We start from the raw sequence: 24,565 nt of genomic DNA, 5'->3' as shown, positions 1-24,565 counted from the left end.
CTTACATTAGGCTCAACACCAGCCCTCCACTTGGAAACAAGGGTTTACAGTGTACCTGGGCATTACACCCTCTGATCTTCTGTTTGAAATTTGAGACAGCTGTGGAAGGAGACATGCACCCTAACGTGGCCTACACAGTTCCGTGGGTATTCTGACTGGAAGCTGGCCTTTAGCAATACAGTACAGGAAGCTGCTTATACTGAGTTCAACTAACTCAGAACTATCTAAACTGATTGGCAAAGGCTCTCCAGGCTTTTCAGGCAGGGGATTTTGCAGCGCCATACCTGAAAATGCCAGGGAGTGAGCCTGGGACCTTTTGTATAAAAATGATGTGCTTTTAAAAATTTAATAACATTCCAGTATTCCAGAAAATGAACAAAGTCCCGCCCCATCAGCATTTGGCTCAATCTGGTTGATCCAAATTTAAATTATGTTCATTTTGAACCTCCCTCCTATGTTCATCAATACACCATTGTTTCATTGGTAACGTAAGCAGAAAAATGACTACTACTCATACTTAATCTAAGCACAACCACAAGGGCTCCTGATTGGGTGATTAGCTATGCAATGTTTAGTGTTATCCGTTAATTCTGTTCTATCCTGCTTCCCCTTTGTTCAAATCAATTTACGAACCAAGAACCTATACACTGACCATTTATGTTGCAGATATTACTGAAAATTAATTATGCTAATTTTGTGATATACAAATAACATGAGATAACTTGGTCTATTTATTTGTATCCCATGATCCTTGTTCCTAAAACCCCAAAACAATTATTATTTTTTAAAGCAGTGTGTGATCTTCCACTGGGCTGCACTCCCCTTCCCCCTCAGGACCAAGAGAATTCCATCTTGCAATTTGACAACAATTCCATTTATGGTTGCACGATAAAGTCAATGTGCACTAATAGTTCGGGAACAAAACATAGCTTTTAGAAGGCTGCATTTAATTTTGTGCTCCATTATGCCATTAATTTCATGCTCCCTTTTCAAGGTATTTATAGAGTTGACAACCTTTGTTCTTTTTCTGAATGTTTAGCTAGGTCAACATTTCTAAAATAAAAATCACCAAAGTGAGTGAAATCCAGAGCTGTGATATTAAGTAGAACTCGCAATCAGTGCTCCCCACCCCCCAGAGAAAAAGGTGCCGGAATGTACCTCCCTTGGAAGACCCACCCTAGAACCCAAAGAGGCGAAGGGAGCCTTCCATGCCTCAGCTGATCAGCTTAACAAGCACCCACCACAAAAACTAATGGTGCATTTTCACATGCACAACTGACCTACTCCTATAATTGTGTCATCAACATTCCGCTGGTTCAGTGAGTAGCTTCTATAAAGGTAAGGCACCCATGATCCATTTTCAAATACAGAAATGATCTACTCCTACAGGATGTGCAAAAACAATCAGGACTTCATGTTGAGCAACAAGTGGAATCAATATTTGCATTGGGAGATGGGATGTCAAGCAGTGCTGAAAGAAAAGTCAGAGGAGTGCATAGGAATTTGACTCAACGCTGCAGAATCTATTAGCGACACAAAACATTTCAAATGCCTGTGCGGAGTGCAGTGTATATACGGGCCTAGAGTTATACTGGATGTGGGAGAGCATTTCAAAAGATCTAATTCTTGCACACCATAAATAGCCCTGAGCAGCTTTACAGCATGCCTTTAACTAAGCAGTAATCTTTCGGTCATATAACTCAGACCCAACAATACTACAGAACATCTGTGCATGTACTGGGGAAGGGCTTGGCTGGTGCTTACATAATGTTCAATAACAAAATATATAAGAAAATGCTATAGGACAGGGAGGATAATGAATGCAACTAATCTGCACATTGTTGTTATCTAAGTAATAGCAGCGGGAAGTGTTTTTCTCCTGCCCCTGTCATGGTCCTGACAAAAATTGCACCCCCAACTGCTATTTGCATCAGGAGGGAAGCCTTCTTTGGCATCCCATGCACAGCGTAAGGTGAGCCCTGCTGAATCAGGCCAAAGGCCCATTGAGCCCAGCACCCTGATATAGTGGCCAACCAGATGCCCTTGGGAAGCTCACAAGCAAGACAAAAGCACAACAGCACTCTTCTCATTTGTGACCCCATCAATGTGTATTCAGAGGCAGAGACTGATTCACAACACTGGAGGTAGTACACAGCTGCCATGATTAGTAACCATCAATGGCTTTCCCCTCCATGACTTTGTCTAATCCTCTTACAAAGCTCTGCGAGTCAGTAGCCATCACTACATCATGGAGCAGCAAACTGGTGCCACAGGTTTTCTGCGCATCTTTTCCTATGAAACGCTTGCTGGCTTTGTTGCACAGGAAACCATGTACTCTGTTAGCACGATGCCCTTACTTTAGTGCACGATGGCCTAGAGCAGGGGTAGGCAACCAAAGGCCCAGGAGCCAGATCTGGCGCAATCGCCTTCTCAATCCAGCTAGCGGATGGTCCGGGAATCAGTGTGTTTTTACATGAGTAGAATGTGTCCTTTTATTTAAAATGCATCTCTGGGTTATTTGTTGGGCCTGCCTGGTGTTTTTACATGAGTAGAATGTGTGCTTTTATTTAAAATGCATCTCTGAGTTATTTGTGGGGCATAGGAATTCGTTCTCCCTCCCCCCGGCCCCCCCCAAATATAGTCTGGCCCACCACAAGGTCTGAGGGATGGTGGACCGGCCCATGGCTGAAAAAGGTTGCTGATCCCTGGCCTAGAGTGTGCAGGCTGATCTGCATTGGGTTTGGAGTACAAGAATTTAGCTAGATGGTCTTCTGGCCACTTCCCACTCTGGTTATAAGCCATTGCCAGCTAACGTGATGTCCTGCTTCCCAGGAGGTGGCAAACTAAGAAAGGTTGCTGGGAGAAGTTAACTCTGTTTTCAAGTATCAATTTAAAAATCTAAGAGTGCATGTAACAAATGCCTAAATGGATTCCAATACTACCAGATGACATATCCTTTGATTTGGTACATAGCAGTGCCTCTAACATGCAAATGACATATGGACATAATGAAAACAGAGGTCAGGTCATATAACTTGGAGAGCCTTCCTGAAGTCAGAGTTTAAAAAATGTCAAAACCTCATCTCAGATATAGCAACCACTCTCTTTGCCCCTTCAAAATAAATGTTCAGAAGTTAAATTCACCCTAGTAATAAATAATAATAATTCACTCAATAATTCAAATCCTGTTCCTCCCAAAACCACTGCATTCCTGCATTTCCTGGCTGCTGTTCCATTTTGTAGCTTTATTTTTCTCAGCTTCCCTTGCAAATGTAGCACAAGCCTTAAGGTAATGAACTGATTAAGGAAGGCAATTGTCTTGTCAGATGCAAGGAGACTGGTGGTGTAATACCACTTCCTTGCAATACCCACTGCCATTACAACAGAACAGGTCTTGCCTTGGTATACTATCTTTTTAGAAAAGCTTTTTGTTGTCATTTTTATCATAAAGCAACTGATCTACATAGTCCTCGAACCATCAAAATTCCATTTCATTAACACAGACATTCTTGCCCTTGTTTTTTTCTGCAAAAAGGAAAAAATACACCAACAGACAACCCATGAATCATTACAACTGCCCTACTATTCAGGAGAGCCAAATCAGCACTGGATTGAAGACTGCACAATCTGCTTGTTTTTTACTTCCTTTCCCACCAGTTAACTTGACTGCAGGATAGCAAGGAACTACAGTGCAATTCACATTCAAATATACGTTATTTGTGTTATTTTATGCAACATACTATGGTCTATTGTCAACAGAATTTTAGATACAGCGTGTTTTTCAAAAATAGGTTTCACATACCCTAGCTTCTCTAAATTGCTACTTCATCCATGGATCTTCTCTCGCAAGGACTGGTAAACACTTGAAAATTGCTGTGGGTCTTTCTGGACCATTTAATGACTTTAATGATTTTTCTACCTGTTGTAGCAATTGTGCTGTGCTAGATGCTGTATGATATTTAATAGCATTTTTCACAGACATACCATGAACCACCTGAATGAAACTCACAGACCACCAGGTCCACAGACAAGAGTTCGGCAACCCCTGGCCTAGAACATACCTCAGAAGAGCCCTCTGCAATGCACTCCATGTTTTGGACAGATATTCCTCAGCAGATGAAAAGGTAATCTGAGAAACACTCATAATGCTGCCAATTATGTCTTGGAAGGAGAACTATAGAAAGTCACATTGATAATGTAACCCAGATGCACAACCGACAGCCTCCATAAGAACAAAGCACTCAACCTTCACAAAACAATGCAAATACAGTGGTACCGGGACTTACGAATTTAATCCGTTCCAAATGCACATTCGTAGGTCGAAAAATTCATAAGTCGAAAAAAAGCGATTCTCCCATAGGAATGCATTGGAAACGAAAAATTCAGGAAAATTTGTAAGTCGAGTAAACCGCATCTAAAATTCGTAAGTTGAGTAAACCCCATCTAAAACCGCCAACGGATGTCCATTCGTAAGTCAAAAAATTCATATGTCAAGTAATTCGTAAGTCGAGGTACCACTGTATCATTACCAGAATAAAACCTTGGTTATATATATGAGGCCTATGGAAATCACACATTAATTAGAGAGGGTGCATGTAAGGTTTTGCAAATATCAAGCTTAACTTTGTTCAAAGCAATGTTCTCTCTTGCGCCTTCCTTCCCCACCCTCCCAACACACACACAGCTTCCCCCCCCCCAAACACTCTAGAAGCTGCTATGGTAGACTGCACTGCTCTTTGAAGGCTTCCGTATGAAAAATTACTAGGCTGAAGTTCCATTTATGAAATGTCACTTAATTTGGAATATCTGAAACAATCCAGTTTAATATAAAGAAAAATGAACTGCCAAACCCCACGTATAAAAGTCAGGATTGGACAATAAATCTGCCAATATAAACGCCTCCGGGGAATAGAAACCTGCCTGTAAACTGGGCTGTTGCCTTCCAGGGCCTAATCAGGAGTGAAAGGCACAAGTGAATGTTGTAAATGCACAGCCTCCATGCGAGGACGAGAAGCTCTTTGCTTTTCACACACTGTTGCAGATTAGGAGAACTTTTAAAAGCTCCAACTCAAAGCTCGGTTCCCCAGTGGCCCCTGGGTGAAGATTGCATTCAAACAAGGAAGAAGACGAAGACGAAGACGAAGAAGAAGAAGAAACGCAGAGGGAAAAGTACTACAGATCAGGGTGGATTTAAATCACGATTTAAATCACTAGTCAGTAAGACTTGATTTAAATCATTTTTTTTACAGAAAGACTCATTCTTGCTGGTATATAAGGTTTCATTTCTGGAATAATAAATTTTCAGAGTACTGTAGTTTTTACAGTTATATCAAAAATTACTGATTTGGTTATACTATTATGAAATTATTGTGAGGTTTAATAAGTTAACTGTTCATAGGGGCTATATCTCCCAGCAGCTTTGGCGAGGCTGGCCTTCCTTTTTCTGGTGGGGTGGGGAGGAGAGATGCAGTTGGTAGGCCTAGACTGGAACAGGCTTGCAGAAAGAACAGGCCGAGGAGAAGCAGGCTAGTGGAAAGTTGGAAAAGGGGAACCAAGGAGTGGAGCAGAACTTCAGGGATTCCTGCTGCAGGACTGAAGTTCCAGGTAGAGGCTTTATTGTTTGGATAATGTCAGGCGAGCCCTAGGAAGAAGGGCCTGGAACCAGTGGACTCTTATTAGTTGACTGGCAAGCACTTCAAGGTCTCGCCAAGGACTTACCGGTAAATATCTCTATTTCCACCACCACCACTCCTTTGGATTTGCTTCTACATTCAGGTGTGTATTCTGTACAGTTAAGTGTTAGTGCAGTTGTTGGAACCCAGGGGAATTGGGAAGAGGTTGCCAGCCCTGAAGTGCCTTCACCACTTGCCCAAAGTCTGAGTTGCACAGACATGCAACTGACTTGCACAATTATTACACAAAGATCCCAAGACTTGTGGAGTATTCTGCTCACAAAGTTGCACTTTCATTTTTACTGCTTCACACTTTAGCTACTTGTGCAGATCTATTCCAATCCAAACAATCTATTCACTGAACCTCTTGGGACTTAGCATTTAAGAGGTATGGGGTTGATTCTGTGTGTATAAATTTGCAAAGGAACAATGGGATTAAGGTTTTTTCCTCAACTCTGTATGTTTATTTTATAACATTTTTTTTCTGGAAAGAAAAAGCATGTTATCTCTGCATACACAAATTCACACTTTTGAGAACTGCAAAAACAAGCATCTGTGATAATATCTTCTCGTTAGAAAAACTGCCCCAAATAATCTTACAGAAACCTCCATCTGCATGACAGCTGACCCTCCTTTCTTCACTCTGCTGTTTCCCCTAGGATGGCATCATATGCTACAAACCCTGTCCTCCACCATCCTTCTTCGGTGAACAGCATTGCGTAATACTGCACCCCCACATTTGGTGACTGTGATCATTATTTGTGCAGTTGCCACACAATGCTAGTGACACTGCAATATCCTGGATATGAACTCGATGCTGATACAATGCTACAACTAGCATTAGGCCAACACCAGGGTGGTTGTGCTATATGCACAGAGCTGTTGGCACACAACAACCCCTTATCAGCCCACTTCTCAGTTAAAATCTAAACTGTTACAAAAACCTGGCTTAGGGAGGAATTGGATGTCGCATTAGCTGATGGAACAACCCGCCCATCTCCTGCCCCCCCCCCCGGCAATATTCTGGAGGTTCTTCCAAGCTTCCCCCACAAGTCAATTTGAGAGGTGGGGGGGGGTAAAATCCATGTTGGAAGACTCATTAGCTGAATTCCACCTTTGATGTCTAGAACATCCCTTTAAAAATTAAACCTCAAACTGGTTCACTATAGTAAAGCTTTTCATATTCGTCTTGCAAGTGCCAGTTCTCTCATTAATGAAACTCCCAGCTGCCGTGTACTAAACAGAAAAGTGCACTCCATGTTCAGACTCCTGCAGTACATCAGTCTGATCGACGAGCAACTGTGTGCATCTTAAGCTACGTGCTTTCTCTGTTAAACCTGACAGCCTTGGGTAAATCAAAATTGCTGTCTGCAACCATTATCCCGCATTGCTTCTTGCTCAATGAACATATTTCCATTAGCCTCAAGTACTGTAACAACCTTAAGTGGTTATTTTGTATACTGTCAGGGACAGCAACATATACAACAGAGATGCACACCTTGCACTTCTAAAAATATGAAATCTTGATACAATTACAGGAGGGGAAAAGAAAAATACTGAGCATGGTTACAGATGCATTGCATTCTTACGCCTGTGCAATGGAACATTAAAGAGAAGTTTATTTGAATTATTAGAACTAATGTGCACACAAACTCTGAAGCGAAGCCAGGGGATGCATATCCAGTTGTAAAGGAATGCCACCAGATGAGGACTTTGGCTGTGCACTTTGAACGCAGGCTCCTGCATCTTTGTGATGCAGCCTGTTTACATAGATCAAGAGTCATTTGTTTACTGTGGACTCCGCCCCCCCACCCTATAATCACAAAAGGAAATTGCTGATGTAGTGTTCCAACTCATCCCATCCTCCTTCCATGTCACCACGAACATTACCGTAGCCAGTTCAGACTGCTGCATGCTGAAGCTTGGCTGCTTCATGAAATCGCTTCATGGGTCCCCAACATTCACCTCCTCATGGTAATGGTGCAAACTACGTGCACCAACAAGCAGTCAATATCCCTGGCAGACACGGGTGGGGAAACTGGCAACTATCAAGAGTACAAGGGTAATTTTTTTTGCCAGTTACCAGCAGTGGAGAAAGAACCATCCCTGCTACTACCTGTAAGGCACTGGTTGTCTTGAACTGGGGATTCTGGCATCTGGGCCCAAGGACACTGGAGGCAGAACATAGCCATCCTGGCTAGTAGCTATTGATAAGTCTTATTCTCCATGAATTTGTCCAGCCTCCTTTTGAAGTTGGGGGTCATCACTATAGCATGCAGGGGTGAATTCCACAGCTTAACTATGTGTTTTGTGAAGCAGTACTCCTTTTGTTTAACCTGAATTATCCAACGGAGCTGAATGCTGGAAAGTCTAGGGTTCTAGTATTTATGAGGGAGAGAAAAAGTTCTCTTTCTCCACACCATGCATAATCTCAAATACCTCTATCATGTCTCCTTCCCCTTACTCTTCCCTTTTCCTAAACTAAAAAGCCTCACATGTTGTAACCTTTTCTAGTTGCTCCAACCCCTTGTTCATTATACCAGCACACTCAGAGATGGCACTGGTGTGGCACCTTGTTGAATCTGCATTCTGTAGCAAACCCGCAAATGTGTAAAATGATCTCCCTAAAGTAGGTTCTCTACTCCACTCCATGCTGTTCCGAGCTAATATTCTTGCTCAAGCAGAGTATCTTTTTTGCCTCTATAAACAAGCCAGAATTCCCTCAAGCAAGATCTCTAAGAGTCTAAGGGATCACATAGTGAAGTTTTCCTGTTGAAGGACTGTCTTCCTGTGTATGCTTTTTCATATATTTTTATCTGATCTCCCAGAACAACCTGATACAGGCAGGTACCAAACCCCTTTCCCCCACAAAAACTTACCCCATCAGCACTTGCAAAAGGCATTCCCAATAGCAGAGGGAGCTATTTGGTCCTGCAACAGTAGGGGTGGGGGTAGGGGAAGCGAGAGAATATAAATCAGCCCTTTCTGCAGTCTTTCAAGACAGAATAAAGGAGGTGGGAATAATTTGACAGGTCAGCTGACACACCTTAAAAAAAAGATTACAAATTGTGTTGTACTTATAATAGGTGCCTGATAATCAGAAACTGCCTTAAAAAGGCATGCACATTCTCCAGATCATTTTTATCATTAAAGGAGGAGAATACTGCTGGCACAAATACAAACACAGGGAGAATGCTGCTGGCATGTCTAGACATAGGAGCACTTTAGCACTCTAAGCTGCTGAGTGCTGCAAAGCTTACGCCTTACGTGACTCACAGGTCTGTGTAGTTGAAACAAAATACACTTGGGGAAAGTCAATAATCTATTCAATTGCATGTTGATGCTACATGTGTCCAATTGAAATATCAATCATTTAGCCCAATTTGTTAGGAACCCACATGGTTTTCATTTTATCTTCAGTATATGCATATGAATTAGAAGAGCTGTATTGACAATAAGCTTTGTTGACTCAAGGGAACTGCCTGTGTGCGTGTTAGATAGAGAGGTATATGCAAAAATCATTAGATGGTAGAAAGACAGGCAAGTATGCAGCTGTAAGGGAACCTGTGGCCTCCAGATGTCATTGGGACTATAACTCTCATCATTCCTGGCCATTTCCCACACTGGCTGATGGGAGCTGGAGTCCAACAACATCTGTAAGATTGCACTTCCACATCTGTGGTTGGAATATGATGAAAAGTGGAAACCCTTAGCCTTGGACATTTCAAGTTTTTCTGCAACCTTGCCTTGAACATCACCACAAGCTGTGCGCTTCTGAAGGTCGCTTGAGTTTCAGGGACAGCTTGTCAGGTGATGGAGGGAAATGCAGTCACAAAGGGGCTGGGTCTAGATACTTTACTGCAGGCACAAGTGGACAGGGGCTTCCATGTACACCCACTATGCCACTGCTTTCTAAGGTTAACACTTGGCAAGCATCAGCTGCTACACCTTGAAAACCAGCCTTCTGCTGACACCTCCAGCAGTCAGCTCCAGCCACACTAGATGGCACGCTTAAGTTTGACAGCACAGCAGTCAGCTTTATCCAAGTAGCAGCAAGGACATACATATTGGGGTTCCTGAACCAGCTAAGAACCAGGGGTGGGAAACCTGTGGTCCTCCAGATACTGTTGAACTCCCAACTCCCATCAGCCCCTGCCAGCATAGCCAATGCTCAGAGATCATGGGAAACTGTGGTTCAACAACATTTGAAGGGCCAGATTTCCCACCCCTACTGTATATGGAATGCCAATAGCTGCATCTTTCCCCAGGCACCAAAATAGTCCCTTCATCCATAGCACATCAGGAAGAGCAATACCCCACTTCCTCTACTCACCAGAGCACCTTAAGAGACATTGCCTCATTGGCTTAATACAATCAGCAGGAAGCTTGGTGTGTTGATGGCCCAAGTTATGAGGGATTATGACAAGCCTAGCTTGTGGCAACATCAGGATAATCACTGAATCTTGCAAAGCAAAAAATAATAATAATAAATTAAAATTAAAAATGAAACTTTTGCTGTAGAACATGAGCTCCTAGAAGCAGCTAAATATATTGACACTGTATTTTTTTTGCCAAAGGGGTGTGACAGACTTTGAGGCCACCACATTTTCCTTGTCTCGAGTTCTCAGTAGCACCCAACCAAAATATCCTGCTATGCTAAAACATCTTTCCAACAGAAAGTATTTAGAAAGGGCTTCTGTTGCCTTGTAACAGTATGAAAGTTGCATTTAGCACCTCCTCTCCAACCACTGCCACTTGTTCTAATTCTAGGTGCCTGTGTTTTGCTGAATGCATCAATGCTTCAGTGGGTTGCTTTCTGGCCAAGCTGGCTGTGGTGGAGCATTCACGGCCTACCTTGGTGTTTCTTGCAGGATGGGAATCCTATATAATAAAGTGCAAGTGTCTCTGCGTCCAGTCCCTGTGTCCGTGGGATTGCGCTACTGCGCATGTGCCCCACGGACAGCTGTTGGGACTTGGAACGCAGAGACACTTCAGGTGGCCGGGCGGCCGTTGGCGTGAGCGAGCTGCTCCCCGGCGCTCGAGCCCGAAGAGGCCTGTCTGCTCTTTCTTGCCTTGGCTGGCTCCACCAATTTGCAAAGGAATTCCCTTTGCAAATTGGTTTTTACCTCATGATCACTACCTTTTAAAAAAAAAAATCTTGCTGTACATCTGTTGAAGTCCACATATATTCTAGCGCCCGTTAATTTAACGGGTTTAAAGCACTAGTAGATAATAATTCTCTCTCATTCTGTTAGTTATACAAATATATACACTAGCAGCACACAGTCATGGCCCTATGATTAGGTAGAGTTCATCATCCACCTGAGGAAGCAGAAGCTGAGGACGGGGTCAAAGTGTTGGGGAAGACAGAGCTGTGTGCCACATGGCCTACCACATGTCCCAAAACCAGCCTCCTGCCTTCTTATGCAGTGAAGGATAGCCTCCCTGTGTAATTCAAGTGCCAGCCCAGTTGGCTTCTGTACATGGAATGGGGAAGTGACATCTTGTCCATTGCCACAGGCAGCAAAATGCCTTGACCCAGCCCTGTTGACTAGTAAACACTTGAGAGAAAGATCTTTCTTCTGCACAAAATGATTGCTAGTAGAACCTCACACAATGGTTAGACTCAGCCCTAAAAATTATGCTCATGCCATACAGTACAACCCCACACCTCTTAAAAGCTGTTCTTAAGATCACACAAACATTGTAGGGTTTTCTTTTAGAATTACTGACCCATTTTTTTCGTAATGGCTTTATTTTTCTTTGGAAATTGTCATTTAATATGTTGTAATCCGCCTGAGTGGTGTACTCGAACGGCGTGCTATAAATGCTCTAATAAATAAATAAAATGAAACTTTCTTTTAGCACTACACTGTGACTTTTAGATGAGTCTCTAAAAATCACAGTACAAAAATACCCCAGCTTTTGCAAAGCAGGCTTGCGGCTGAACACCAGATGTGTGTAGGAGGATAGAGGCCGTTCTGAATAGGAGTACAGGGGGAAGCTGTTTGACAGAAATTATCTAGGGTAGAATAATAGAATTGTAGCGTTGGAAGGGTTCACAAGGGTCATCTAATCCAACCACTTGCAATGGTTGCCCAATGCGGGGCTTAAACCCACAACCCTGAGATTAAGAGTCTCATGCTCTATCAACTGAACTCTTGTTAGCCACCCTCATACCACTGCCCAATGTTCTGTGGCTCCACTTCATGAAAAAAGTATTGCATGGGGTGATAAAACTCAACCGTGAAATGCAATTTAAAAGATCCTAAACACAAGGAGAGTGCATGCTTGACTTGCAAATGTACATATACACCCCAATACACACCTTAGCACTCTTATAGAAACAGGATGCAGGTAAAGGCTGTGACTCAGTGGCAGAGCATGTTTTGTGTGTAGGTTGTAGAAGGATCTGGGTTCAATTTCTGGCATCTCCAGGTAGGGTCAGAAAAGACCCTTCTCTGCCTAAAATCCTGGAGAGCCACAGCTGGCAAGTGCAGACAATACTGAGCTACACAGAACAATGATCATAAGAGTAAAAACAATTCTCAATAAAAAAGCATACATGTCACTTTCAGAGTCTTATTCCACCTCGAGAGAGAAGATAAATGTTGGTGTTTACCATTTACAGGGGTGTGTTTTTAATCAGAATTTATGTGTGTATGTTTTAAGCCTGTTCTCTAATTAGAGACACCTTTTTAGCCCTATCAAGCAACTCAGTTGATAAATCTGATTGACCAATTGAAAGGTTAAATCTTCCTGTGGTACTAAAATCCCAACAGTGGGGGTAAGAGTCCCCATGGCCACTACTGTACTAAGCTTTTAAGAAACTGTGGGTGGTCCAAATATAGATGTCCCAGTATCACATCAAATTTGGCCCCCAAGCTTCACACACAGAAGTAGGAATTTGAACTTGGGTTTCCCCATATCCAAGGCCAACACTTTAGCCATTGTGACTGCATGACTAAATGAACTGCACAAAATGAGGGCGAGGCTCTCTCTCTCTCTCTCCCCCCATCCTCATCCCACAGCTAAGAGGCATGTTCATGCGCTGGGTCGGGGGGGGGGAGTACATCTTCAGAAGTTGCACATTCTTCTCCCAGGCCCCACACTAGATCACAAGGAGCAAGAAATTAAAAAAATACACAACTAATCACAAGCAGCAACATGATTTTTCAAAGCCTGAAGGAATTTCAGAATACTTTAAAAACTTGAACTAGAGAGAGATGATTAAGCCCATTCATCTTTTGTGAAGGGAGTGCCTGTGTACATTAACAATGTAGCTTTAGAGACATGCCATCTTGTGAACTGACCTTGCAAACCACAGATTTTTACATGCAGAGCAGGATACTCTCTCTCTCTTTAAAAAAATGCCTGAGGTTTCTGGCAGTTTCAAAAGGTCAGTGACATTGTACCTGCCCTACAGGGATATGAATAGGCTAAATAAATAATAATAATAATAATAATAATAATAATAATCCAACAAACATCCTTGTCCTGCAAGCTTTTGTAAAGCACATGAGAATGTATGCATTTGTGAACACCCTCCCCGCCAGGCAAGACTGATATTAACCAATATCTTTCAGGAAGGCTTCTAATCACAATACTGTACAAAGATCTCTTGAGATAAGGAAACCCTTGACCACATTGTTCAAAGCTCCTCTTAAATGCAAACCATGAAGTTGGAAGGGAGCTACCTGGACGTGTGGCTGTCTAGTCCAGCCTTCTGGAACTTGTCAGGGCAATTAACATAACAACAACATACCCCTTACAGATCAACCCATGCAACCCAGCCCCAAGTTGTCCAGAACTGCAAGTGGGAAGAGCACTGTTATACTTAAGTCAGCTTGTGACTTAAGCACCTGGTTGGTTGACCACATGAGAAGAGTGCCTAGGTGGGCCTCTGGCCTGATCCAGCAGGGCTCTTATGTTCTTAAGTGTGTCACAATCTCCTAGCAGATGCTCTGGTAGGGAAAACCTGTTCTGGGGGGAGTCATCTCCAGATGGCACAAGACAGCCAGTGTTAAAAGAAAGGCAAAACTAGCCCAACATACAGACAAATGAGGGGTGGGAAACAGGGATTGTTGCTCAAAGCAGTAAATCAGCTTGGAACTTTACTTGGGTGGGGAAGGGGTCCAAGCTAGAAAGCAGACATAGGAGTCCTGCCAGCTGAAAGGCAAAGAATTATTTGTCTTTTCTGTTACGTGTGAACTGCCCTTATACATAAAGACTCCCAACGAACTACAGTGGTACCTCGGTTTACGAACATAATCCATTCCGGAAGTCCATTCTTAAACCAAAACTGTTCTTAAACCGAGGCACGCTTTCCCTAGTGAGGCCTCCCGCCGCTGGTGCCCTTCCACCATTCTGCTTCTGTTCTTAGACCAAGGTAAAGTTCACAAATCGGGACACTACTTCCGGTTTTGCGGAGTTCTTAAACCAAATAGTTCATAAACAGGGCTGTTCTTAAACCGAGGTACCACTGTAGCTGCATGGGCAAGGGTAGTCTTCAATTTGGATTCATAATGCACTTTTGCTGAGCTGGATGAACTGCTTGCAGCTTCTCTCACAAACAATATTTTCTGTGTACACAGACAATCCTACTTTGTCACCACTCAAATACATATTGACACTCCTGGATAGAAATGCAGCCAACCACAGATGTAGCCAGCAGGAATTCCTACAATTGCAGCAATCCTCCAATCAGAAACTGCTGCTGATTGAACCTGTGTTACATTCACCCATGTGCAAATTCCAGGGATCCCCTGCCCTGATTTTGTGCCATTAAATTAATTACTGTATGAACATAAAAGAACACAAAAAGTGATATGGTTACTGTACCTCAAGTTTTTCATTGGAATGCAAAATCAAGATCTATGATCATAGAAGCACTATACACCCTAAACACTGACCTCAGAACTAAAAAGGAAGTATCATCCAGGCAGACTTGTGGCAAAATGCTTGCAAATTGGCCACAAAGCATTGCACTCTAGGCACTGGTTGGCAGCCCCATTATCAGTTTTGGGATACCAGTCTGCACAGCAGATTGAGTCAACTGCAGTACCTGTGCAGGAGGAGCAGTGGTGTTATCTTCCTATTTCTTGGGCTACTACCTCTCTCATGCAGCTAAAGAGATGCAGGAGAGATTGTATTCCAGAAAGTGAAAGCATCACTGCTCCCAGGAAGTGATGCTCAGGAATGCAAGAGACAAAGCAGAAAAATAATAAATGCACTGGTTCAGACTGACCAGAATTTATAAAATTTTGGACAAAAACATCACAAGTTAGAATTCAGTGAAGTATTACTATACAAACCAGAACATAGCTGTCAACTTTCCCCCCTTTTTAAGGGAAATTCCCTTATTCCGAATAGGATTCCTCGCAAGAAAATGGAAAGGTTGACAGCTATGAACCAGAATTCTAAATGCAATCCTATTATATCTGAGCATATTATTCCACTTATATACAGTCAATTAATTTAAAGAGAAATGGAGCATGCAATTTGTGCTGTGCCTTTAAAATTAAGTTTAAAGAGAGAACATGCCTGAAAGAAAAAGAATATCAAGAACCCTTCCCTGAGTGTCTTTGTAAGCGTCTTCTAAGTTTTCTTTAACAGCCAACTTTTCCAGGTCACTTAAATTAGGTGAAGCAGAGTAAAGGTCAACAACCAAAATGTGAACAAAATGTGAATAAAATGTTTTTATCAGGCCAACCTATCATTATTCTCCTATTACTGTTATCCACAGGGAATAAAAACAACAGTCGGATAACTTAACATTTCACCTGTATAAGACAGACCTGTGTTTTCAAATGCTTGCAGTGACACACTTTTGAACCAGTGCAAAAATGTTCACTCAGCAGCTACTGGAGGGACGGGGGAGGGACCCATTCTGCAGGCCTGTCATCCTCTTCCCCCAAAATCGCATTCCTGCTTCCCCCGTCCAGCACTTTTTGAAGGAACTTATTTTCATTAAAGGCGGGGGGAGGAAAGATGGGCAAGAGAAGTGAAAGGAGCTGCGCTCCTGTCTGTACCCCAGAGCAGGAAAGTAAAGGCCGGCTTGCGGCTGTGACAAACTACGCTTGAACTCCAACCCTCAGCCAACGCAGCAATGGCATGGTACAAACTCCAAGAGCAACATCCACGCAGGAGGAAAACGGGGAGCCCGGGAAGCCAGCCGAGCAAAGCTGAGTCAGAGGGCATGTGGCGGCACTTCGCAAGCAGGCGAGGCGCTCACTTAAAGGACACGGAATCCCCAGCCCCACAAAAAAAGCAGCAGCCCTGGCGGGGTGAGGACTCGCCTTTCCGGGGTTGGGCCCTCGAGCCCCCTCAAACTTGGCAAGGCACCACGAGCCCCCAGTTAATGCCGGCCGACCCCCCCCCCGCCCCACCTGAGCTCCTACAGGTTGCAAAGCTACGCGCCCCGCGGGAAGAACCCGAAGGAAGAAGAGGCCATTACCCTCCCCGGAGCAGCCACATCCCACCTCCGCCCTCCGGGACCGCCTGGAAGGAGTGCGGCCGCGAAAGCTGATGGAAAGAGAGGCGGCAGCGGCAGCCCCCACCGCTGCGGGCCCGCCACATGCCTCCGCAAAGCTCCGCCCCCGGCTCCCCCTCAGCCCCGCCTGCGGGCGGGACGGCCGCGCCCACGGGCCCTATCAGCATTGGCGCCGTCCGGCGCTAAGGCCCGCCCACTTCCCGCGGCCCGGCCCCCTCGCGTCCTCCCATCCCTGGCCCGTGCTTCTAGAGCGAGGACGTCATCAGGCAGAACCCGGAAGCCGCGGCTTCCACGGATGGACATTCCGCTCCCTCCTCCCCCCCTCCCGCCACTGCCAGCTCTTTCGCTGCCTCTCCATTCACCAGTCGCGTTCCCTGACGTAAAGCGCCGCGTTTCGTAATGCAGGTGGTGTCTCTTTAGGAGTCGGTCCCTGTAGTCTCTGCTCTTCCCCGGCTGCTCAGTGTCAGCGGCCGCTTCTTCAGCTTGCTCGGAAGGCGGGCGGCTGCTGCGCGTTTTGCGTGGCTTAATGTTGGAGATAAAGAGGCTTTTTGCTGTTGGGGAACGGAAAAGAGAGGAGCAGCATTTCCATGCCCAACTCTATTAGATGTTTATTTACGCAACGTTTTTTAATCCTAATCTTGAAGGATTGTGCCTTCTTTCCACGAGCAGTGTTTAAAGTCCCATCATATTATCGAAAATGTACAGTATCTAAATCCACATAAAATCAAATCCGCCTTAACGACTTTTAAATCCATGGCACTGATTTATTTTTTTTTGCTTCTCCTGCACGATTAGTGTAATTATATAACGTATAAAGACTGGGATTTTGTTGTTCAGAATATGAAAGCAATGTGATTCTAAGGGCAGACCTGTGGTTCAACTAAAAGCGTGGGCTGAGAATCTCTTCTCTATTTTGCAGGACAATCTCACCTCCTCGAATACACAAAAGTATAGATTTGGTTCTGTCTAGCGGAGAGAAAGACAAATCCATTGGTACATACTGCTGTTAATTTAAGGAGGCCAGAATCCTGTTTGTAAATAGTTATAGTAAGGAAGAATTGAACTAAAACGTTCTGTTTATTTTCTTGAAGCAACATTTAGCCTCTTCCATTTGTCCTCTTTCTTTACTTAAAAAAAAGTCATAAATTTCATAGATGTGTAGTCCTTGGGTGCATTTGTGCCAAGGCTGGATTAACCATTAAGCAAAATAAGCACATGCTTGGGGCACCAAGAGACGGGGAGTACCACAGAAATTTTCCATTGCTGGATTTTAAATATTAATGGTCATAAATTGCTCAGCTGACCATTCGTTTTCTCAGCTGAAGTATATTAAAAATCTCAGAAGAATTGGAAAAAGTAGGAGAAAAAATTCCAAATGTAAAGTGGAAGTATACAAAAATAAACATTATTTTCCACCTTACTGTAGGTTTTGTTTCCTTTCAAAAAATAAAATTTTACTTTATGATTTATTATTGTTTATGTTTTAATTAGATATTTATGTGGGGACACCAAAATCTTAATTGCTTAGGTCCTCTAAAGGGTTTAATCCAGCCCTGATTTGGGCCAAACCTTGGACTCCAACCTCTCACATGCCTAGATACTTGGGTCATGCTACATATGTGTATAAACTGGGGTTTGACAGAGACAAGCAAGCTACTTTGGCCTTGGGAGAGACAGGTAAGATGGATTCTAATAAATATTTGCTTTTGATGTTCTAAAATTACTCCTGTTAAGTTTAGAGGGAATGTATTGTAGGGGGTGTGGAAGCACAGCTGGAAGTTGTAGAAGGAGGGGAGTAGAAAATTATTTACCCTCTTATGTTAAACTGTCATCTAATCTGTTTGTTTTTTACTTTTTTGTTTACTGCTTTTCTGACTGCTGGCAGCTGTTTTGTTGATTTTGTCTATTTTTGTCTTATTAGGGTGACTTTTTGCAAACTGCCTTTGGCTTTTTAAATAGAAGAGCAGTGTATAAATAAATACAAATAAAGTTGATAGCTACCTTGAAAAATAGACAATTGTTCCATTCCTCAGTACTGTATTTTTTATGGCATAGGTTGGGATGGGGTTGTAATAAATTGCCTTGGTTTGCTTGACCTATGTAAGGCTTGCAGTAGCAAGAGTCACAAAAGCTTTGCCTCTCCAGATGCTTATTCTTTTAGAAAGGTTTGCCCATTAGTAATGAGGAAGGGGTAGCATTGTTTGCTTAGGTCTGTTTCTTGAAATTGTTTTGACTTGAAACTCTTTTAAATCATAATATAGGTGAAGCTTTCTGCAAGGCATTTGACTGGCTATAATAACTCATATTGTTTCCATAGCATAGCATATATTCTGACCTCTTAAAATAACCTGCAACAGAGACTTTAGGTCTATATTAAGATCATGTGTGGGTAGGCCAGTTCCAGAGCTGGATGGACAAATTATAAACAGGGCTGCAGAGTTCTCGTTGTGCTATTTCATTACTCTTTATCTGCAAACATTTTTTTTGGACAGGAAATGCATTGTCTGCCAACCTTCACTATCCTCAGAAAGTCATCCAGTGAACCCGGAGCCCGTTACTTATCCCCACAATTTAAGAACTACAGTAGAATAAGAGGACTTTAGGCTGCACACCTATACTCTCTTACCTGGGAGATATAGGGATATGATCGCCACATGCAAATAGAAGGCTATTTCAGTTTGTGGGAGCAACATGAGTACTATTTAAACCCCAATGAAGTATGTCACACTAAAATGGGGGCGGGGACAGAACCAAAGGAGCAGTTGAAGTTTTACATTTTGGATGGATAGCATATTTTTTTCTGAAATAGGGCCAAAGAAGTGAGAGGAAGCCAAGGTGGAACCTTTCAACAAACAACTGTGGTGGAGGATACAATGACTCTCAACGGGATTGTCACTTGCAAGAAGAAGCAACCCCAGGGAGCAACCAGAGCAGTAGCAGAAAACTTTTTTAAAAAGCATGTCTAATTCTTATAAGGTTGCAAAGTAACTGGAACAATGCCTGAGGATATATCTGAAAGTGCGGTATGTGCTTTTATGGGGGAAGAGACAGTCTTCCCGTTGGTTAGGGCTGGGTTGCCAACATGGTGCCCTCTGAACAGCTCCCATCATCCTTGATCACTAGTATCTTAGCTGGGCTGAAGGGAGTTGTAGTCCAACAATATCTGGAAGGCACCATGTTGGCTACCCCTTGGTTGGGGTGGTGCTTCACTCCCCTGCCTACTTCTCTGCATGTGCCCCCCACAACTTGGAGAGGTGGAATAAATTACGGAAAACATACTAAGTTTGTAAAAGGAACCTTTGCTTCAAACCTCAGATATGTGTATGTAGCTCCAGTGTCTAGTTCCAGCTGGCCCAATAATAGTTCCCTCATATAAGTCACAGTGGCTCTGATGATTTGTGGGCATCATGCTGACAAAGGAAGCAGCTGCTGTGCATCCTGCCTGGTTCATCCATGGCTGGTTCATCCTATTCCCTTGGCTGCTGTGGCCAGCATGCTTCTAATTCTCCCTCCCAACATGTAGGGGAGAAGCTTGGGAAAGGGGACCCATGAAACAACAGGGTGGAAGGCACAGCAGTAGGACATTCTTTCAGTGTCTTGGAGAGCTAAAAAAATACAGTCCTTGCTGTTTCTGGACATGCATTGTACCCAAGAGCGAAAGCGGGTAATACATTTGACAAGCTGAGTCAAGGCCTATTTAAAGCACCATGATCAATCCAGGAAAACTCCCAGGGTCTATGCATCCCCATGGAAAAGTCCCTGTGCCAGAAGCAATTTGTTCAGCAATAACTGGCATCAATTAGGTTCAGCATTTCTACCAATCGAGGTTTTTTTTGGTGTGGGTTTATTATTATTGCTGTTTATGCAAAGTTACTGTACCATATACAGCAAATAAGAAGCAGCCCAACTCCAATCCAGTAAAGAAGGTGGGGTGAAAAGGACAAAAGATGTACTGTTCTGAGAGTTAGAATGTCAGAAATAGAAATGACAGGGCGTTGCATAGAAATAAAACTGCTCAGAAGTGTTGGGTGATGTTTCCCTGAGTTGCTGTTAACCTGTCAGATTCCTTGGGATAACTTGCAATTTATAGCACTGTATAAATGAAGCTTAAATTAGAGGAGCTGGGGATAGTGATTTTTTTATGCTGAAAACTAGGGCACTTTGAATTGTTTAATGGTTTTGTTGTTTTAGTGCAAGCCTGTCCAACTGGTCGATTGTGATCTACTGGTCGGTCGCAGGCTGCCCCTGCCCCCCAGAAAAGCTCAACAACTCTGGTCAATCCAATGGGTAGATCACTGCCAGTTTATTCATAGTGGGAGTAGATCGCAGTCTCTTGGAGGTTGGACATCCCTGCTAGTGTATTGGTAGCAGGGCTTTGCTTAAAGCTGAAAAGAGGTCTAGAAATGCATACATCTTCTGCCATAGCAGTCCTTTGAGAAGATGCAATGGTATGTATGGTAGGCTTGTGTTACCAGCATACATAGTTCAGGCAAGGGAGGGGGCATGTGGGGGACCTTGGAGCCATGAAGCATAGAACAGCCAAGACAATCAGAACATGTGAAATTGATTAAATTGACCCTGAATTCAAGGCCCATTAGCATCAGGACCTACTAAATAGGAGTTTGCGTTGCTAAGACCATGTTCATGGAAGACAATCTTACTCAGCTACAAGTGATTGCCAAAGAAAGAAAAAGAAGCATTTTCCTTTGGTTTTTTGCTCATATGTACATTGAAATAAATGCGAGTGCAGTCATTGTCTCACGTTACTTTTCCAGTATCCTCTTCTCCAAAGATAACCTGCCGGTAGGTACACAGGAATGGCTGAACAGCATACAACAGTTTTAAAACCAACAAGGAAAAACTGGGAAGGCTGTATAAATCTATCATGAATCTGATTCATGAAGAATGAATATGACTTAAGAACTCAAAGTTATTTGTAAAAATACAAATATTACTTACTGGTGTTTATTGAAATATTCTCTGGATACCAACCAAAGACATTATGTATGTGAAAATATCAACAACAATAATAATAATAGGAAGGATTTATTAGTACTATATTATTTTTTATTTAAATAATAAAACAAGGGAGAAACTACAATGAGAATGAAGCAAGTTTGCTATGGAAGCACTTGGGACAAAGGAATGAGTGGAGTCACACAATAGTACTTTGTGACCAGAACAAAGAGAAGCAGTACAGCATTCACAATAGCAAGTAGAATTATGACATAGTCTCAAAAATGTTACATTCATATTTTGGTACATAAAGACCCACAATGAGCTGCTGCTGCTTAAAAAAATAAAAATAAATCACACATGCTTCTATTCTTCCTTTTCCAGAAAATTAAACCGGGAACTTGAATGAGCTGGTTATCATCTGAACTATCCTGGTATCTTAATATTGTTAGTTATCTGTACTGTATATGTATTGATCAGTTCGGCAAAGGCATTTTCCCTGCAAGTAAATTACCATTCTCAGACAATCCAATAAAGATACTACAAAATAAATGATCATATCCTTCCTGCCCAAACAGGCCTTAGGTTGACTTATGTTACAGTCTTGTGCTAACATCTAGAAATAATAACTCAGAAGCCAGAAGCTTCCTACCCCAGAAGCAGAACAAAGCAGGGAGGGTGGGAGAACAAAACCCCTTTGTCGTTTATTTCAAAGCACCACGTGCATCTGGTCTGATTACTTATTCACTTCCCTGCCCCCAAGTGGTGACAGGAAAAATTCTTGGATGCTTTGCAAGATAATCTAAACTGGCATTACATCCTGTGAGACAAAGCAAGCAGCTGCCGCTGAAAGACCACTCCATCCCTCCAGCCTCAACCCAGCCCAGCCCCTTAGCTCAGATCACAATCAAAGTACTGTAAGGTAAAGGAAAGGAACGACTTTGCCAGGAGTGCACCTCAAAAAATCTCCTTCCCCTTCCCTAATGGACCTCTGAAATAGGCCAGTGAAAACACTCTCCAGAAGGTGAGCAAAGGATTGTTTCCAATCTAAAGTGGGCCACTGAATGGAAAAAGACAGGAAGGAATGGTTGTAGACTGTAGGTTCATTTTAGGTTTTGTTCTCAATTTCTTTTTCTTTTCGGCCTCTTGATTGTTTACAACGGATGAGTGGAGACTTCACTTTGGCTGCATTCACACTGTAGTTTATTCCATTTTCACGTTTCCCTAACCGCTGATGCTGAACTTAGAGGAGGGAAGCTTTTAAGATTAGTCAGAAATGTGGCACGGTAATAGTTTCACAGAGAGCAGGAGAAACCTTTCACTGACATGCTACACACAGGGAACCTCCATGGGCAGGAGACCAGGTATATTTGAACTGTAGTAAATGGATGTGTATGGGAGATAGATGGAGCATTTACCGGTAAACCTTAACAACAAAAACCTTCTGTTGATGTTCCCATTTCATTTGCTCACTGCCTGAAATTCCAGTAATAAATTTACCAGGCAAACATCACAAGTGACTGGTTTACACATCATAAGGCCACACCTCTGTGTGACCCAGGAGGTTTTTTTGGGGGGGTGAGGGAGCCACATTTAGCAGTAAACAAAGTATTCCCAACTTTCTTGCCCTCCTCCCTTCCCTGGGCTGAGAAGAGTACTATTCAGGTTGTGCTCTTCTTGTCCTGCTCAAGTAACCTTTAAAATAAGCTCAAAACAAATGATTTGCCCAGATGTGGAAAATCCAAACTACAGGACCTAAAGGCGTCATTGTGAAATTAACTAGGGCATACTATGCTTGAGTGTGTGTGTGTTCTTTTGAACCTTGTTGAACCTTGAGGCTGACTATAGAACTTAATCCCTTCAGACAGCAGTCCTCCTCCAGCAGCTTGCAAGAGGTACTAGCTTCCCTGCGTGCCTGAAAAGATGTGGTCAAATGCCTGTTGAGCAACATATCAAATCCAATAGATTAGAATAATGCAAAGCTTTATGAATAAAACCACTGCTGGAGCTGTTCAAGGCTTTGAACCATGAATCTCACCGGGTGACCTTGAGCCAGGCTATCTCTCTTGGCTCTAATCCACCACGTTGGTTGTTCTAAGGATAAAACCTGAGAGAATCCTGTTCATGCTGGAGGAAATAAATGGGTACAAAGGTGACAAATGAGCAAATGATGACGCTGACAACATTAAGCTTTAATTGAACTTAACTTCCAAGCAAGGGTATTGGGAATCAAAATTTAAGATTGATCAAGAGTAGGCTTTTTTTCATTCTTTTTTGGTATTAAAACTGATTCCTGCATGCAAATGGGGCACTCAAGGAATGCATTCGAACAAAAAAATGTGTCAGTAATCCACACTATTAAAAAGTCCTGATGTGAGGGTGCCAAGAGGCACGCAGAGAGTCATAGCAAAACGGCATGCAGCCTTTGCGTCACATCAGAAATGAAAGCATCAAGTTGCAAGAAAACCACTACAAGACCTTCTCCTCCACACCTTCCCTTCCAAAGAAAAAAACAAACAATCTGCCTGCCTCTTCAGAAATGGTGCTTAGCTCTAATTTGTAGTTGTGGCTGTTTTAATTAAGATTTCATTTTACTTACGTTTGTTTCCTGCCTAAGGCTCAACATGGGTAATGGTGCTTTAAACCAGACAAATATATAAAATACAAAACCACAACCATCTCCCTAGTTATTTCAACGCAGTCCACCAAATGCCACTCCATATAAGAGCAACAATATGTACTGCCCCAAAACAACAAAGGGTCACTTCCCCTGCCGGACAGCATCATCTCATTGTTTCCCCCCATCAACTAATGGTGGAGAAACACACAGTAATATCACAATATGGGGTACGTGATCCCTCATTTTCTTGCCTTGCCCATCATTGTTTAGGTGTAGGCACCGTATCCAGATGTTAGCTCTGTTTTGTACTGCGTCTTCTAGGCGACACTATGTCCTAAGGCAAGAAAGTGACCATGATTTGGATTCAGCTTCTCTTGCCTTTACATGCTTCAGTTTCCATCTTCCTCTTCTGGAAAAAGGTTGCTTTCTACCTGCTCTCATGACACAGGCTATGTACCTTTAACAGTTGCCCTAGAGCCTGAGTTCATTCCAGCAAGTTATCCATCCATAGAGTGATGGAGAAAGCCAAACCTACTGGATTTATGTGTGTCATGCAGCTGTTAAAGGTGCAAAGCCTCTGTAAGGAAAAATGTGGGAATGGCACTCTAGAATTCTGAGCTCTGTGTTATGCTAGCAGCTGTTGTGTGGTCCTGTGAATCAGCCTTTTATTTCCCATGAATCAGGAATGGTCCATATGATGATACTGGCAGGCTGAGGGCAGGTTGTACTAATTGGTTACATGAAACCAAAATGTCTTCCCTCCATCTAATGCTTTTGGTTCTGTTCATTTTTCAACGTGCTTTGGAAGTTGACCTCTACCTGTGC

The 24,565-nt window shown here is 42.9% G+C and overlaps 1 protein-coding gene across 2 annotated transcripts in view; it reads right to left on the bottom strand.

The window, feature by feature from the left end:
• LRP5 (LDL receptor related protein 5) overlaps positions 1-16,235 on the bottom strand; it is a 189,994-nt gene extending 173,759 nt beyond the window's left edge. Inside the window, exons 1-2 of one of the 2 annotated variants that reach the window (XM_033156113.1) lie at positions 16,129-16,231; positions 8,552-8,603 (exon numbers count right to left, since the gene is read on the bottom strand). The gene's annotated coding sequence lies outside the window, so the exon portion shown is untranslated. Of the gene's footprint in view, positions 1-8,551; positions 8,604-16,128 lie in introns of both variants that reach the window. The other variant, XM_033156106.1, reaches the window with a different exon arrangement.
• Between the last annotated feature and the right edge of the window lie 8,330 nt (positions 16,236-24,565).

This window comes from Lacerta agilis, chromosome 1, assembly GCF_009819535.1.
Source record: "Lacerta agilis isolate rLacAgi1 chromosome 1, rLacAgi1.pri, whole genome shotgun sequence".
NCBI lineage: Eukaryota > Metazoa > Chordata > Lepidosauria > Squamata > Lacertidae > Lacerta > Lacerta agilis.
The sequence above is the reverse complement of the archived record's forward strand: the minus strand, read 5'-3'. Positions and strand labels throughout refer to the sequence as shown.